Below are 19,364 nucleotides of genomic sequence, written 5' to 3'. Positions count from 1 at the left end.
TTAGTGGATGTTAACCAGCTATTTAAAGCACATAAAGAACTTCAAGAGGAGAGTTGTTGAAGGCTTTTTAAAAATTAACTTTTCACTACTTTATAAATAAGTGAGGCTTGGTATTTGTTAGAACTGACATTTTATGTAGACAGAGGTCAAAGAGAGCTAAGTCTGCTCAGCAGTTTAAATGCGTAAACGTTTTAAGCAGTAATAATGAACAATTAAGTAATTGCCTTAGAATGTTTGGACTCTGGTCTTTTTGTATGAGCTCCAGCAACACTCAGCTAGAAGGGAAATGGTTTAATGATCTTAGTCTTTAGACTAAGCTCAGGATCAAATCCCTCAAGAAATCAGGGAGTGCATTGTGAGGAAATGGATTACTGGGACTCTGAAAATGAACCAGAAACACTGAGAGTTCATGTAATTTTGCTGATGATTAAATTGACTCAAGAACCAGTAGAGTCTTACATACATTCCCTCAAAAAAAAATATTGGGAGTATTCAGTGTTTTGAGATGGAAATGTAAACCCCAGGCGTAAAAGTTCTGCTGCGTAACAAGAGTTTGGTGACTTCCTCATTCTGTCAGGGCCTTACTTGTAATAAGAATGTTCCTGAATTTGTCCCATTAAGACAAAGCCATATTGACAAATGCTGTATTAGCTCCTGCACTAGGTAGCTTCCTCTTTATAAAATTCTCTAAACTTGATCAACGGAGGGTGAGTTATCTCTTTCTACTATATGTAACTCATCTGAAATTCTACAGAAGTCAAAGTTCAAAATGATATCTCTTGTCTCTTTCTCCTTCTCATCTCCTCTAGTTGTTGTTCAACTAGTACATACAAAACTTGAGATGGAATTCCAACATGTACCTGGTATATTCCTAAATTGTCTATACTACCACATCTCTTCCCTGTGGTCTCCTGGGATTATTACAATGTGGGCAAAATGATTTGGAGTGATAATATCCTTTTCCAAGTTCCATTTTGAGACTATATTTCTCCTTTAATCAAGAGATCTTGGCTATGATGAACTTCACATTCAGTATGGAGGAAGCTACTTACAATATAAGTTAACATATCTGTCTGTGCTTTCTAGGGGTTAAATTTCTTCAACTGAATTTTTAATCATCTATTTGTGTCATTGTTTACAACTTAGAATATTTAATAAATAAAGGATATTATTTGAAAGGTTACATTTGAGGCTTGTATGGTTTCACAAATCCTAATACTTCAGAGATTAAATAGAGGAATCAGATGTAGGGTGGGCAATGCCAGTATTGGCAGGTAGCAAAATGCTGCTGAGAAGCAGGACCAGATAGAACTGACACTTTAAAATAATAAAAAATCTATCTGTATGCTTGACTGGTGAGATAAAAATCTTCCCAAAATGCATTTCTGCTGTAACACTACGAATAAAATTTTTAAAATATTTCATGTGTATAACATTAAGGTAAATGGTCCCTTGAAAACAAAAGGATTTTGAAGAAAAGCCAGGTATCTTAATCACTAAAAGAACACTATAAATCATTCGATTTTGTTTTTCATCCATCTTTTTTGGGAGGAAAATTAAATTTAAAAATTATTATCAGTGATTCTCCAAAAGTGACTTGTTAGCCCTGAACTCTTCTTTCATTTGGTGCCCTTAATATCACAAGAATACAAGATGAAGGATGCTGGCAAAAAAAGTTTAAGCAAAGGTGTAAGATGACAGTAAGATGCCCATATGCTGATATACTTCTATTAACAAATTAATAAAGCGGCTTCTCCTTTTCTATGTCTCTAGAGGCTATGTTATTATGCTTTGTTTTTATGTTCATAAAAGATATGTCAACCTTACAATTATTACAAGAAGAAAAAATTTCCATCTGATTAATGCCCATAAATATATTGCGAGTGCTATGAAATTTGTTAGAGAATTCTTTTTCGGTCATTGAAATGTAATCTAGTTTTTAAAAACAACAAACAATTTAGATGTTTCATTCATATTAATAAATAGATAATGTTTTTTCCTCAGGATATCACATCTAGAGGTGGATGATATTTATCTGTTTCTCAGTGCTGCCATAAATTGGTCAAAGTATGGCCTGATTTCTCCACTGTATAATTACACTTTTTTTCTCCCTTACAGGTTATAAGTGATCTATGGAGAGAAACTTTTTGATCACGCAAATGCAAATATCTGGCTCCCCATCACAAGTTCTCCCTAGATTTAGCTTCCACTGATGGTCTCGACCTGATCTAGTCTTTACCATGATAGTTGGAAAGTGATGGTTTTCCACCTCCAGCATTCCCTCCACAATGACCCATCAACTCTTAGCATTCTACTATAAACAATTTATACAATATTATTAACCAGTGTTACCCCAATAAAAAAAAAACAACTCTTCCTTATCTATTATTATATGGACTCAGAAAAGATATAACTCATTACTGTATATACTATCAAAGGAAAGAAACTTAAAAATATAACTATTCTTGATTCTATTTTTCCTATAACCAACTGATCCAAATCCTTAGCATCCATTTGAACAAACCATCACTCTTCTCACTTTAAAGTTATCTGAATTTCCACTTAGTTAAGGAAATAGAGAACATAAACTGTGAATGACTCAACCTCCTTTCTCTCACCTTGCACATAAAAATGTATCTACATTTATATCTATTTTTGTCTACTTTTGTCAAATCACAGAAAATGAAGTAGCCTTCCTCATGATTAAAGCCAAATGTTTTATATGTGGTTATTTCTTCCTCTTCTTTTCCCTTTTCTCTTATTGGAACTCTAATTCCAATTCAAGTACAGGATTTAATTATATCTTTTGTTAATGAAACACTCTATGCATTGTTTCATGCCTGTTTTTTTAAATCTTCCTATCTATAGATCTCTCTATATCTGTCTTTTCTCCTTTTCTCTCTCCCCACACCTCTCTCATTCTCTCTCACTCATCTGTGTCTGTCTGTCTGTCTATCTATCTATCTATCTATCTATCTATCTATCTATCTATCTATCTATCATCTATCTATCATCTATCTATCATCTATATCATTTATCATCATCCATCATCTGTCTAGCTAGCTATATCTAAATTAAAGTTATGAGCTCCTGTGAACCAACCACCTCTTCTTATAAGGTGACCAGCCATATTGAATTAAGGCCCCCTCAATAAACTCATTTAAACTTAATTATCTCTTTAAAATACCTACCTCCAAATACTGTCACATTCTGAGATATAGGGGTTAGAATTTTCACATATGAGTTTAGCGGGGTACACAATTCTCATTTCATTTAGCATCTCACATGAGCCTTTCAACTGTTGGCAATCTGACTCACTTAAAGTCCACCAGTGCCCATAATGTTATCACTAACCTACAAAACAGATGAAGAACAATTTGTGTATTTTAAATTCCCATCTGATGTTTACCAGTATCACTTGTGTAAAAATCATGGTCTTGGTCGATCGAGAAGGTGCTATTAAAAAGTGAGTTCATTTGTATACATTTTGAAAACTGTGCACTAAATTCCTTTTCAATTGTATCATTTATTACTTTCGAATTGGATACGTCTATTTGTTTTTCTATCGATCACATGTACAATTAGGAGAAACCTCAACTCAGATCATGGATCACTTTAAATTTTTTTTCTCATTTATGAATTAGTATGAGGATGGTTATTGCACCAATATATGGTATGTTCACATATCCTGTTCAGTTCATTGACCGTCTATGAAGCATTTCCTATGTGCCTAGCATTCAGCATTCAAAGATGATTCCTGGCCTCTAGGAGCTTAAGTCTATATGTGGTTGGATATATGTGAGAAAATTAATCATACCTTGGTATGATAAATGAAGAAAATGGATGTTTCAGAAACTTTTCTGGTAAATCAGGTGGTTTAAAGAAAAATCTGGCATTTCCAATCAATGAATGAGACTTTTTATCTCATTCTCCTTTTAAAACTGTCTTAATTTAAAAACTTAAAAAAAATAAACAAAAAATAAAAATAAAAACTTTCCCCATGTAATTGGTCATTTACTTATTCTCACATAAACCATTTGGAAAAAGCACCAAAGGATTGTACTCTCTTACTTAAAATTCCTATATAAAATTCAGATATGAACCCTTAGATCTAGGAACAGGAATATTAGTCACATTTCAATATTGATGATTTCTATTAAATTATGCATGTTCTTGGTCTTTGGTATTTCTCCTTTGACCTATACCATTTTTCTTTATTTTTCCTTTTAAATAGTTACAGAAATAATTTTTATTAAATATATTTCCTATTTTGGTACGATCTTTCTTTCTTAAATTACTAAAACCACTATCAACTACATTTCTCTCCTTATTGTTTATCTTTTCTTACAGCATCTGTTCTTTATCTAGACAGAATTAACTCCCTTGGTCATTGATTTTCATCCAACTCCAGCTGAAAATCTTTGTCTTCTTTCCATAAGTTATCTATATTAAAAGCATCTGACTAGAAATATTGGTTTCATTTTTCATTGTCATTGGTATTACCTCTTCCTTTATATAATTATCTTGACATTTTCTGAAATCTTTAAAGGAAGTAGAGTTTTCATTATTTCTAATGCAATATTTAATCTTATAAGAATTTTCTCACCTTTACTATGTCGATGCCAAATTTTCTTCTGAGAAAGTAATTCTGCTTTTGAATAGTTTCACAACTTTATTATTTCTCGTAACTAAATTTTATCTGTTTTACTAGCTTATTTTCTTTTATCTTTTTCTTTTCTTATGGATTTTTAGGCTGCAGTTTAAATAAGAATACTTTTGAGACTCTATTTGTTTAATTTATTAAAATTGGTGTTACTAATGTTGCTCTCTAATTCACAATGCATTGCCAGACATTCTGAGCATTTTTATCCCTTAAATGCCCAATTTTTGGAGTGGTAAATGTAAAAATACATTCTTCCACAGGGAACTTTTCCTCTGTTGACTTGTGTAAAAGTTCAGATTAGTGTATTTATCCACATTTTTATATTGTTTGAAAATAAACATTCTTTATCTTTAAAGATATCCTTGCATATTTACATTGTTTACAACATAGATTCCTATTTAATATATCTTTCACAACATATTTATTTATTTTTATGGCATGCTCCAACTTCCTATTCTCTTTTTTAAAACTGGTTTTCTCATTCAGATTCCCTTCCTCTGTGGTTAGAGATTCTGTTCTATTATAAATTCTCTCAATTTCTTTTTCACTCTATTTGCTTTTTATTCCTCTGTAAACTTTAGGAAAAACTAACTCTTCTAAAGTTACTTTTTTGTATGTTTTTCTTGTATAATAACTATCTATTCTCCTTGATGAATTCTAGCTGAATTGGATTTAGCCTTAAATGCTTCATTTTTTTTCTCTCCTTTCCTCTCAATCCCTTCAGGTGTTGAATAAGAAATGTCTTATTTCTCTTTCCTGCAGATTTAGCTTGCTGTCTTTTCTCATAAACCTCTAGTAGATTTTTCTTCATCTATTTGATCACATGAAGTATTACAGTAGAAGTAAAAACCTAAAAAACTAAACTTAAGACTCTATCCACAGCTACACTTAGTAGCTGCATAATCTTGGGAAAGTTATATAACCTCTGTAAGCCTGAGTTTCCTCATCCAGATAATGATTATATGATAATAGCACCAACTAATTACACAGGACTATTTTAAGAATTTTTAAGTTGATATATGATAAAATGCTTAATATAATTCTTTGCAAATAGTAAGAATTAAATACACACTACTGATGTTTTAATTTCATTTATCATTATCCCTTTTATTCTGAACTTTCAAGATGTCCTTGCTGTACTCAATAACACTGTGATAAGTATTGTAATTCATTTGTGATTTTAGAAATGACAATTTTTTTATGCTCTATAGTGTTTCTTTCTCCATACAAAAATGCTTTTATGTCTGGATCTTAACCAGGAACGATTTTGGGGGCTACGTTTGTAGTAGGTTTTTGACCGTTTTGTGAACTTCAATTCTTTCATCCTAATTGAAGGTGATCTAGTATGTGGTAAGACAATACTTCCTGTGCTCTACTATTTTAATTTTATAGTAACCTGTTCAAAAGCAAACCTATGTGCTAACTTTACTGGAACTGGTATTAATCATAATGAACTATATGTGAGGGCACAGTATAACCTAGAGCCATCACTTCAATTCTTCTGAAATCAACACTAATGTCTTCTTGTAGTCCTTTTTTATTTCTAGCAGAGAGTCTAAAGTTCTGTTAGTAAAGGAGTATCTTAGGAAACAGCAGAAAACCAAACAAAACCTCTGCTTCCATCGAGCATATATTCTAGTGAAGGGAATGAATAAACAACAAAAATGATAAATTATACAGTATACTAGAAATATGCATGTTGATGCCGTGAAAAAAAAAAAAATAAGCAAGGTAAGGGTGCTTGGGAGTTCCGGGGCCTGGAATTTTAATAAAGTTTGTCATAAAATGACACTTGACCAAGATTTGAAGAAGGTGAGGGAGTTAGACATGTGCATATCTGGCTGAAGAATGGGTTCAGATGAAAAGAAAGAGCTCACAAGAAAACCCAAAGGTGTGAGCTTGGCTAATGTGTTGAAGGCCAGTGTGGCTAGAGTGAATTGGCTGATGGGTAATAGAAGGAATAGAAGATGAGGTCATGTAAGTAATGTGAAACAGATTGTGTAGTGCTTTGTGGCCTCTACCGAGGACTTAGAGCTTTACTCTGAGTGAATTAAGACCATTGGAAGATCCTGAGAAGAAAAATTACATGTTCCGACATATGTTTGAAAGAATTACTCTGGCTCCTGCATTGTAAATAGAAAATTCGATTTTACTCTTCTTATGACATAGGCTTTAAAAAAAATAACCTCAAATGTTCTCCTTGTATCTGTATCAGTTTTAGTAATCAAGTGGCCTACTATTTTACATCCTGATGAAAAGTCAAATAGAAGACTTATAAAAGGCGGTGGTAGTTAAACAGGTAGGAAACAGGGTAGTAAAAACCTGCTCAATTCTGTCCTTAATAATTAAAGAATATAATTCTGAAAATGGTTTTGAAAAAATAAAGTAATTCAGTAAAAATTATTTAAAACATCTATTTTTAAAATTGAGGAAATATCAACAGCCAAATTAATATAGAACAAACAACAGAAAAATATAAATAAGCATAAAAATAGAAAGAAAAAATACAAAATAAAAATAGACCCGATGATAAGGTATTACAATTGCTCACTATGAGCAAATGAACTTGTCTCAAAAATATTCATGTCATACTTAAAAAGATACACATACAGTAAAAAAAGAGAAATATTAGATGGAAAAGTTATTAAGCAATGCACAAAAAGGAACAGAAAAAAAGAAAGGAAAGAAAGGAAGAAAGAAAGAAAGGGAAGAAGAAAGGGCGGGAGCAATAAAAATCAGTCAGTAAATATTGAGTATTTAAGTGTTAGACACTTGAAATACAGTAATCATATAGCTTTCTATACTTCAATGACAATTCATATTTCATAGAGTTGAATATTTGTAGAACTAATAGCTGAACAGCACTTAATTATTTTTGTTATTGTTGCTCTGAAACAAGACAAACAACATAATATGGTGAAAATCATGAGCTTTGGAGGATGGCTGACCAGGATTTCAATCCCAACCCCACTGCTTACTTTGTGACCCTGGGTAAATTTCTTAAACTTGCTAAGTTTGAGGGTCCTCTTCTATAAATTAGTGATATAGAGAGAGGCTTTGGAGAATCGGAGGCGGGAGTGGGGGATGGGCAGGAATAAATCAAATAATGAGTACAACACTTGGCACATAATTGGTATGCAATTTATATCTGGTAAAAGCAAAAATGATTAATAGAGAAAATGACATTGTTATACAATGGTTTTAAGTATCTTATATTGGGTGGAGTCAGGATTCAAATTCAGCTCCCACTTCCAAATCTCTCTTCTCTGTACTATACTACATAAATACCTGTTAGATAACAGACACCAGCAAGAGGAGCCTAATTTTTGTCTTTCTCCCTTCCTTTTCCTTCTTTTCCACTTCCTTTCTCTTATTTCTCTCATTTTTCTTATTTTCGTGTTTAGCTTCCAAACTTGCTTCTGTTCCAAATCAGCAGAGGTGGGTTTTTGTTTTTGTTTTTGTTTTCTTCCTCTCTCTAGACTTCCTGTTGCCATTAGCTGCTAGGTACACCCTAATTAGTTAATTCAAGAGGAGTGAACAGGGCTCAGCTCATTTGAGCCAACCTGCCGCACTCCCTTCCTTGTTGCTCACAAAAGTTACTTTTTCAGATCTGATTCTCCAAGTTCTATGTCTACAATGTTCCTAATAGCATGATACATTGGAAACAATATGAAGAAGAGAATCACTTAACTTCATCTTTAAAGATCCGCTTGCTTACCTCGCCAACAAGGAAGTTTGGCTAATATTCACCATTCTAATAAAAAATAAAGTCACATTTCCATGGTGTTTTATTATAGCATTTTATTTAATTCTTATAACAACCCTCTTATATAAGAGTTGCTCTTTCCATTATATTTTTTACATAAATAAGTTTTTTTCTTCAGTATAAAATCAAATTCTATCCATTGTAAAATATCTAGAAAAAGCAAATAAGCAAACAAAAACACACAATAGAAATCATATACATTGTCATTGTGAAAATTGTATAGGGTTCACATTTACCTACAAGGGACAGCTGGATCTCTATGCTAGGTCTCTATATATTCTACACTTATTTTTCTCTAACTGGCAACCAGTCTGAGATTAGTGCTAAAAGTCTATAGATTTGAGAGACCTGTTATTTTTTCAGCTTGAACTCAATGATATTATATTCTGGGTTCTCTCCTCCTACCTCCCTTACTTTCAATGTTACTGACATCATCCTCTACACACCATTTATAGGGGAGCTCATATAAGCTTTTTAATGACCTGAGAAATAAGGTAGGGATAGTATATGCCCCCATTTATCAGTGAGATAACTGAGGTTCAGAGAGATTAACATTTATCTAACACCAACCTTTTTAAATTACAGTTTTCCTACTTTTAAAAGACATAAAGTCATTTCTTACAGAATAATAAAAGTAAGATAATAGACCAGAAGACATGTTTTACATACTCTTTCCCACCTAAAAAATCAGCAATTAGATTTGTCAAAAATACCGTTTGTTGTTGTTGTTGTTGTTTAGATTTTTTTTTTTTTTACTATCTCAATTTAAATTTTATAAAGTATTGAAAGTATTTGGTTAGGAATATATTCTAGAACATTGCTTCCAGAAATTACAGAATTTCGCAGAAGAAATATAATGGAGGCTTCTCAAAAGAAAGCACACTCGGGGTAAGAATATTGAATTATATCATCTTTATCCTTTCAGCCTATTTCCAAGCCACTTACATCACACCAGGAATGTGAAATACCTGAGTTTTCCAAAACAGCATACAAAAATTCCCTGAAATCAATTGCAGACTTTGAATACATGATGTCCATGAAGTCGACAAGTCCAATAACTATTCTCAGGCTTCAGTGCACTTTTCAAATGGTCAATTATAGTTCAGCTTTAAAAATCCTAGCCAATACAATATGCCATGTTTTTATTATTTGAAGCTATGTGTTAAGAAAGTCAATCTCAAAGCTTCCATCTATATCTAATTAATCTTTAAAACTCCTAAACATGTTTTGCATTTTCTATTACCATTTTTGCAAGTTTTTTCAATTTTCAAAATATGTATTTTGTTGTTGAAAAATTCATCAGGATACTGTCACAAGTAACCATCCTATACCATGCAATTAACCAACATAGTATTTTTAAAAGCCTCTTTTCAGATATTTACCTTCTTCTAGAAAGAAAAAATGAATTGAGAAAATCTAATGGTATTAAAATTACAGTCTTATTGAAAAATATTATAGGTTGTCAGATTTCATTGAAAAGGATCTGTGGATATTTATGTATGCATTTTATCTTACTTTTCCCCACCCCCAAGTCATCAGTATCACTTTTTGACTTTTTGTACTAATATTTTAATGTTACTTAACGCAAAATAAAAATCTAGTTTTGTTATACTAAAAGTATGTTTTGAAGAAATATTTTTTAGGAGTTTGAGAGGAAGTAAATAAGTTCTTTGAGAATATGACCTAGATTATAGGTTATATTCTTGAGATTTTTTTTTAAATATAGGTAGACACTGACATCAAAAATCAATAAATCATGGCAGTGAACATAAGCCAAAATCAATTTACAAAAGCAAATATTTAAATTACATTATAGTGGATATGACCAAAATATTATAATTATTGCTAAGAGTAATTTTCATGAAAGTCATTCTGTAAATTCTAAGTTAATATTGTTTTTATTACTTGAATAAAAGATTTCCTGGATAATCTCTTTATCTACCACGAAAACATGATAATTTAAAATTGTGATTGGTTGTAAAATTTTAAATTTTAGGAATCTATTTCAAAGAAAATAAAGAACCCAAAAGTTAGTAAAATTTTAGTTTAATAAACAAAAGGAGAAATTGTTTACTTTAAAGTACTATGGTCTAATTCTACAGTCATGCCCACAGATAAAGGGACAAAGCATAGGAAATACATATCATGAAAATCCAAATTAAACTGTAACACCTATGGACTCAATCAAAATAAAGTTCAGGATGCTGTCGTCCTTTTAAATAAAAGAAAAGCATTTTAAAATTACTGTAATCTTAGGAAGGAAGCCTTTCTAAAAGGTTCCGTGCATTATATATAAATGAAGAAAGTTATATGAAGATTTTGATAGAGCAAATAAGGGCAAAGACTGTTAGAAGCCAAAAGACTCACATATTCTGAGGAGTAGACAAATTTTACTCTTAGGACAATGGAGGTAAAAATAGATGACCTCACCATTCTGAAAATTAATTGAATCAAACCAATCCATTTCTACTTTCAACCTTTCTCCTCTAAGAGTCATTCAAATTGTGTCTCAAAATAGTTTTTCTCTGTAGTCATCTCTCTGTCCTTTTAATACCATTTCCTTCCCAAATCAATGTTAACCCTTCCCTCGTTATACATGCTAACTAGAGAATCTCCAGTCCAGATGTCTATAATTGATGGCAGAGAAGCTTTTTGCAAATGGAGTTATTATAATGAATATATTCAATTAATATTTTCTGAATGTCTACTAAGTGTCATAGTCTATTCAACAGATACACAGGTGAACATGACAGTTCCTGCCTTCATGTATAAATTGCTGTATAAATAGGTGCAGAGGCATACAGGGGGAAGGAGAGACTGGAAAAAGGGAAGGGGCTCACACACAGCACATTCCACTGGCCTAGAAATATGCACGTGAAGTTGCTTGGAGGGTCTAAGAATATGGCATGTGATTTTATACAGTCTGTATTGGGATGAAATTTTTGAGTTACAAGCTTTTTGAAATTTCTTTAGGCTGAGCTGTGTAACAGGGAAGAGCAGTGGCCATATCTGTAATTGACATAAGAAAGCCATGGTCCCCTGCTCCACAGAGACCAGAGTAACATCATGGTATGTGGCAATAGCAGCGAGGGATAAACTCAGAAGTTCAAGTGGAAAGAGAAATAGAGGAATTGATACCCTTTCCCCTACACTATAAAAGAGCCATAGATTTATCTTATGGTTAAAAGATCATGAGCCAAATTCTTGGTTTATATTTGTAGAATTGCCATTTATTTGTTTAGACCTTAGAGGCAGTATTTATTTGCGCCTCAATTTAAATTATCAACAAGTAAGTGGTAAACCTGCTTTCACTTCAGAGTTATTCCCCTACCCCTCAGCTGCAGTTAAACTTTCTGGATTCTGAGTTGACAATGTGGGTCAGGTGATTACAAAGTCTTTTGAACTGCAGGTGGAGGATAATGAATGGATTGTCGTGTCTCTGCGGTGAGGGATAAAGATGGAGAGTATGCTTAGAACAGGCCCCTAAATTGCTGCAGGAGTGGCCTGCTTTGAGCAAGATGGAGAGTATGCTTAGAACAGGCCCCTAAATTGCTGCAGGAGTTGCCTGCTTTGGTGATTGAGAGGTAAAAGCTCTAAAGGCTGTTGGAAGTGTTTGAGAGGAATATAAAGCAACATTTAAAATGGTGAGATTCATAATTCTAGTTCGAAACCAAATGTCAGGAGACAAAAAGGGAAAGTTCCCCTGTGGATCCCTCAGGACTGTTGCAGTACATCAACTAACAAGATGCAAGGTAGTTTGTTGTGTCAAATCAGTAACACCTAAATCGAGTTAGTATCGCAATTTATAGCTAGGCATTATTGAACAAACCTGGACTCTACCACTAACTCAAGGGCATGCCTAGGTTCTTGCATTGGTGAAGGTAACTACAGAAGTAGAGAGAGACACAGCCTTGGGACCTACTGGAGCTCAAGAAACAAGTCTGACAAGCAAGGCTCAGAGTCAAAATGTCAGAAGGACCGGACCGACCATGAAAAGCTGGAAATGTGGTAAGTTGTTTCAGCCTGGCTTTCTAATGTCAGACACAGGATAACCAAGAAAGGTAGGTGAAGACAGCCTTTAATCAGTAAACATAACATTTAAATTTTTACTTAGACATTTACTGTAGTTTCTTTTGTGTTTTCTTTCATTTCTAATGTGCTTAAGAACTCTTTGCCCATCCAAAGATGAGTAAAGTATATATGTTTTTTTCCATTTTTTCTTTATATTTAACTCTTTGTTAAAGTATAAAGCTTAAATTTAATCATTATTTTCCCCTAACTCTTTTTTAATAATCTAGCCCCAATGTTTTGTGATGGGGTCCTTTTTAACTTGTGTCCTATTACTGAGTTATGCTATGTTTCAAGATATCTATCCAGTTTTACTTTTGTGCCATGTTTTGCAGAAATTCCATATTATTTGTGTTAATTTTATGTTTTACTTTTTTGTGGGTAACTTACTATCATATCATTCTCGTTTCAGAATTTTTAAACTATTGTTATACTTGTTTTTCCAAATAAACTTTAATTTTTTCAAGTCCACAAAAATAATATCATGATTGAATTAAACCATTATATTAATTTAAGAAGTACTGATTTTAAATAATATTTAATCCTTCTGGGGAAAAATGTATATCTTAACATATTTGATCACCCTTTGCATCTTCCAATTAAGGTCTACAGTTTTTTTCATAAGAATTGTAAATTTTTCTTGCTAATTCTAGATATTTCATGTATTATTTTTTTGCTTCTGTGGATGAAAAATATTTTTGTTTTATCTTAGAATTGTTTGTCGATATAGGATAAATCTAGTAATGACTGCATTATATATGACAACTTACTAAACTAGTTATAGTTCTAAAAGTTTTTAAATTGATTTTCTAGATTAATGATGCATAATCATACATTAAACCAATAGCAATAATTTAGCTCCATAAAGTTAGTGAGAATTTTTGCATATTCTAGCTATTTGGCAAATGTTCATTCTTAGTGTTCTGTGTTATGACTATTATTTATTTATTACTGTACCATAGTTAGAAACAAAATCATAAAATCTATAATCAGCTTTATAGGTGTATTGGGTGGAAATTGAAAATGTAGTTATATTTAGCTTGGCTCACTTTTCTTAAATCTAGAATTTTGTTTCTAAAGAGCATATTTTGGTGTTACTGATACTGAGGATTTCTGTCTAAAAACCAGTAAATACAATGATTATGCTTTTTAATGAATTAAGGTAAATTTTTTTTTTATCTCTAATCATTAACAAAATTTCATCCAAATGAATCATTGACACTTTTGTGAAGAGTTTTATTAAGGATTATAATTGTAGTGGTAGTTCAGCTGCAACATATGAAATGAAAGCTGGAAGAAATTTTCAAAATGACTCTTAGCTCTGTATATTTAAGATAGAGAGCTTATATACATCCTATAGGTTCTGATTCTCCAGAGAACCCTAATATAAACCCTATAATTACTTTCTTCCTAAAGGAAGGAGAAAAGGTATTCATTCAGATGTGAATTTACAGGGTACACTTTGGCACCCCACAAAAAAAGGGAAAAAGTTAAGAGTGATAGAGATCACTTTGTCTCATAGAAAGTATCACCAAGAAATATTTTCTGTAATACTTGATTCCATTATTAGATTTTCTAACATTTCTTAATATAATACATTCTTTTAAAAAATGTTCAGCAAATATTCAAATGACTGGGTTTTATACTGTTTCATAGAGGAACTGTAGAGTTATCTTTATAATCATATTTATAATCATTATCAAAAATGTGCATTCTATTTCAGTTACAGTTTATGTTTAAGAAATCTAAATAGTAATGTGTCTCTTTTGCATTATAACTGGTGTAGGTGGCTCATTATTGCTTTAATCTTAATTAGTTGTGCATTCTAGATGGACTGCCTGTGATAATTATAGAATTAAAAAAAAAAACCCATGGGTCTGCACTTGGACTTCCTTTTTTAAGAAAAATTCTATAAACTCTTATAAAGATCTTGACTTCCTCTCCAGTTTATTCCTTTTAGAAGGTTCTAGAAGGTGCTGGCTTTGAGTAACAATCTCTAACCATGGTCTTTGAAAACCATCCTCCACTTATGAAGTCATGTTTTATTTTAGTGCTAGTTGTCATATTATAATGGTTGCATAGCAACAATATTGGCAAAAATATTATCTTTTTTTCTATACAAAAATGAATTTCTTAGTGCTGATCAAAACTCCTCCCTTGCTTAAAAACTTTCATTAATTTATTGGGTGAATTGAGCTAGGTAGCAGATATAGTTTTCAAAAACTGAAGCACTGAGGTCAATTGTATAGGAAGTAAATTGGTCAAGAGAAGAGGCAAAACTATAAGAAATTAGGGAGATATAAGGAAAATTTAAACAGTAAACTCTTATTATCCAAATTGTGTGGGAGAGATTATAGTTTTTTGGGCTTTGTGTGTTGGTGGAATTAAAAGTCGGATCAGAATACTGGAAATGAGAAGCATCTGGTACATTATTGGTAGGAAACTCATTTCCTTTAACTTCAGATTTTTTTTTTTACACCTACAGCACCTGGTATTCGTAGGTGGTCTACCATCCACGTACTAACCAGGCCTGACCCTGCTTAGCTTCCAAGATCAGATGAGATTGAGCACGTTCAGGATAGCATGGATGTAGATTAGATTTTTTTTTTATGTAAAATAAAACTTTTAAGATATTGATTGCTAAAGCCTTAAGTTTATACTTTCCAAATAAAACGTGAGCTCTGTTTTCTAGAAAACGTAAGAATGAATGCCTACAGCATGGAAAATACTGTATACTAGTCAATATAAGAAATAAAAAGATTACACTTAGATATTAACCTCAAGGAGTCTCAATCTAATCGACATTTTCTATAAACAGAAAATGTGTTTCAATTAACACCTTTTCCTCCAAATTGATATCCAGAGGCTATGAGCTAGGCTTTTCTTCTCCTGTTCTCTCCTTAAACTCCCTCTCTCTCTGCTGCACTTCTCCCCACTGAATTCAAACTATTGTTTGTTACAACTAAACTGCAAAAAGAGTTTACTTATTGCCTTGGATTTTTTCTATTTTACTCTTCCATAGTAACTTACAAATGATTATCTTTTACATAAATTATCACGTTTAATCATCATAGCAATCTCTCAGTTGAACAAGTAGGATATTCCTTCTCTTTGAGGTTATGGTTTTAGAGTTGAAAAGCAGCCTATAAGTACCAGTCTTAATGAAACATCATTTTGCCTCGAGTTGAGGGCTCTTTCCTCTAGATCATATTGCCATTTATGAAAGGGGATAATATCTGTGTTACTCAAATTGTAAAAATTAGCTTGAGAAATTGTTCAAAAATGAATACATAGTTGTTTACACTGTTGTAGGTTTTTAGAAATAACCAGATTTGTTAAATTCACTCCATGTTATCACAAACCATCAAACATTTAGGCATTTAGCAAAAGATAAAAATATTCAGTCCCCAGAGTCGTAATCGTTTAGGGTATCGTCACATTTTTGGTTTCTTTAGATAAATATGATTGTTTTGTAGAATTTCAGTAATAGTAGAGTGCAACAAACTCCATGGAGTTGTTTGGCAACTGATTTTATAGTATAATCTTCATTTTGAAACAAATCTTGTAACTAGCCTTCACTTTTTTATCTATTGATTGTGATTTCGTATCATAGCATTATAAACTAGGGTTTATAGTGAGGATAAAAAAACATGTAAGTTATATTCTTAACACTAGAACTACATTATAGATCATGGCACAGAATAAATTTTAAGATGAGTGAATTCTGTGTCATTGATTACTTTTTCTTTTACAGTTAATGAATGAACTTTAAGTTTTATGACTTATTGTATTAAGAAAAAGGAATCCTATTTTCTGGCTGATATTTTATCAAGAAATATATAATTTTGTCTAAAAAATATGTATATCTATATTTTTAAAATATAGACATATTTTATAGGAAATAGAAAAGCCTTGTATTGAGAACAATAGAACAACATCTCTTTTGTAGTCAAATGAAGAGAATTAGAGCTTTCTCTGTTCTTATATCACTTTGCAGTGTGATAAAGGTAACTTGTGGTGTAGTAGACTTAAATTCAAGATCAAGAGAAATGATGTTGGACAGTATCCTACCACTTTAAACAGTTATCTATTAGAGTGATAATTTTTAAAAATATTTTCAGTGAAAACATTCACAGTGAACTTGTTAGCTAATCCAGTAATGATAACATGAATGAATGGACCAAATCATGACTTGTCTGTTACTGTGTTTAAGTGTATTCATTAAAAAATGCTATAAGATTTACTATCTAAATTATCTCCTTTGTTAGATCCTATAAATGGTGATTTCAAGAACATTTAAGTATATCTTTAAAAAGTCAATCTTATGTCCTACTAATGGGTATAAATTCTGATTTCTGATTACTTGTATCTTCCTTCTGAGGCATCCATACTTTTCCCTTATCCTTCTGGACCATCTCTAAAGAATGACTAATTCTGATAGTTAAGTAACTTTTTTAACTTGCCTCTTGCTCATAGCAAGATGGGAGACCAGAAGTCTTATTGCAATTTGAGCACTCAGTCCCTTTTAGTCCAGACTTGATGTTCTTTTGCCAATTCAAGTTACTTAAAAATTCTGGAGACATCCTATATGTCTGCTTATATTCTCCAAGTACTATACTCGAAATTATTTTTGAGATATGTCTCCTTCTGGACATAATACTGCTGTGTTGGTAGTAGGCTTTAATGGAACTGTGCCCTCAAATTTCCTAGAATACCTATCGTCCATCTGAAAAGACCTACCAGACAAACTCTAATTCTTTCAGAGTTTTTTTTAAAAAGGGTGGTAGAGCCATGCTCTTGACTTGATTTTAGAGTCCTCAGTCCTCATATCACATTGAGAAATTATACTGAGAAGACTGGAGATGAAAAGCATATCTATTTTTCAACCAAGCAATGTATAGAAAACCCTATATTTCTAAATTGTACTTGCACAATGGATAGTTTTCTATTCATCTATTTCACTTCTGTATCATATACTGCTGAGAGCAATCAGCTGACACTTTTATTATTATGCCTGGATACCATCGTAGCCAATTTTGAAAGCTCATAATGTACGCTTTCTTGCTTCGAAGTCTACAGAGATTTGCTTGTAAGTCTTCTAGTTTATTTTGGCTAGGCTCATTCATGGATCCATAGCAATGGGACAAGTCATCTGCTTTGACGGTCTTAACTGAATTATCTCATATGTTTGGGGATCAGCTGGCTCCAGGCTTGCCTAAGGTGGCCATAGCTGAGACAACTTGATTTTCCTCTACATGGACTCTCATGGGCTATATATATATATATATATATATATATATATATATATATATGTTATGGTGAAATTCACAGTGGCAAAGTTCTTCAAGGAAGAGTAGAATCACATAAGACTTCTTGAAGCCAAGACTCAGAACAGTCATACTGTCAATTTTAGTGCCTTCCGTTTGCCAAAGTAAGTCAAGAGGCCATTCTATTTTCAAAGGATGGGTAGAAGAATTCCTTCTCTTGATGGGAATCTCTCCAAAGTAACACGACAAAATACATGCATACAGGGAGGGGTGAAGAATTGCAGCAATTTTTGCAATACATCTACAGAGGCCCTATCTCTTCAAATATTATATCTATCTCATTCTTACTCCCTTTCCTTTTGAAACTCTAAATGAACATTATTTTCAAGTCTTGTAACTTTTCCTATTTTCTATCTCTTTTTCTCTGTGCAAAGCATTCTAAGTAATTTCTTTTGATATATTTCAAGTTTACTATTTATATCTTCAGGTGCATTAATGTTCTATTCAAATTCTCTATTGAGATTTTAATTTTATTATAATTTTAATTTATAAAAATTATTTTTCAGATAAGCTTGGTGATTCTTGATAATTTGTCTTTGCATATGTTTTTAATTTCCTTTCTTACATATAATAAGCATAGTAATTTTATATCCTGATTATTAAAAATCTCAAACTTTCACAGCTTGCTTTCTTTAGTCTGTTGGTTATCACTAATAGTGCCTTGTTTCCTTGTGTACTTGGTGATTTTTTACTAAGCTGTTCATTGCCATTAAAAATATTTTAGAGATTGATCTGAGTATAAGATGATAACTCATTTATATTTGCTTCTGTCAGGTGCCCAGGAAGTATTAGTAAGGAACCATTTTGAACTTAATTCATTGCTTAAGGTTTATTTATTGCAAGCACGTTTGGGCTGATACACATATGAGGACAAGCTTAAAGTTATAATTCTCAAGGAAATTTTCACCCTGTTACTCTGTTCAAGGCCAAAACAAATTTCCTTTCAGCATCATAGAAGTTTGGAGGATAGAGCACATTTACTGCTAGATCAATTATTTAAAAACTTTATTGAGCATATTTTACATATCAGATATTTTACTTATTTCAAGGGTACTGTTTTTTTCACTGAGTGTTATCAGTAGTTTGTTGGAAATTTAGGTGTTGAAAATTTATGGTGTTTCTATTTGTGTGTGTGTGTGTGGCTATTACAATTAATGCTAATAAGAACATTTGTGCGTAAGTTGTTGTGTGGATATATGTTTTTATTGCTGGTTCTTATGCTGAATTTATATTTAACTTTTAAAAAAGTTCCAAACTCTTTCCAAAGTAGCTGAACTATTTTACTTTTCCACCACCATTGTCCCAAGGTTTCTTTTTATCCATTCCTCACCAGCCCATGTTATTGTCTATCTTTTTCTATAGTCATTCAACTGGTTTTAATTTGATTTCTCTTCTGTCTAATGATGTTGAGTATCTTTTTATGTCTATTAGCCATTCATAGATATACTTTGAATGGCTAATTTCATATTCTTTGAAATTTCTATTAAAAAACTTTGCCCTTTTATTGTTTGTTGTCTTATTAAATTATAAGACTTTGTAT

At 32.0% G+C, this 19,364-nt stretch overlaps 1 pseudogene; it reads right to left on the bottom strand.

The window, feature by feature from the left end:
* Positions 1 to 14,973: 14,973 nt before the first annotated feature.
* LOC120589645 (uncharacterized) lies at positions 14,974 to 15,092 on the bottom strand (annotated as a pseudogene).
* Positions 15,093 to 19,364: the final 4,272 nt, after the last annotated feature.

The sequence above is a fragment of the Pteropus medius genome, unplaced genomic scaffold (genome assembly GCF_902729225.1).
Source record: "Pteropus medius unplaced genomic scaffold, Ma_sr-lr_union100, whole genome shotgun sequence".
NCBI classification, from domain to species: Eukaryota; Metazoa; Chordata; class Mammalia; order Chiroptera; family Pteropodidae; genus Pteropus; species Pteropus medius.
The sequence above is the reverse complement of the archived record's forward strand: the minus strand, read 5'-3'. Positions and strand labels throughout refer to the sequence as shown.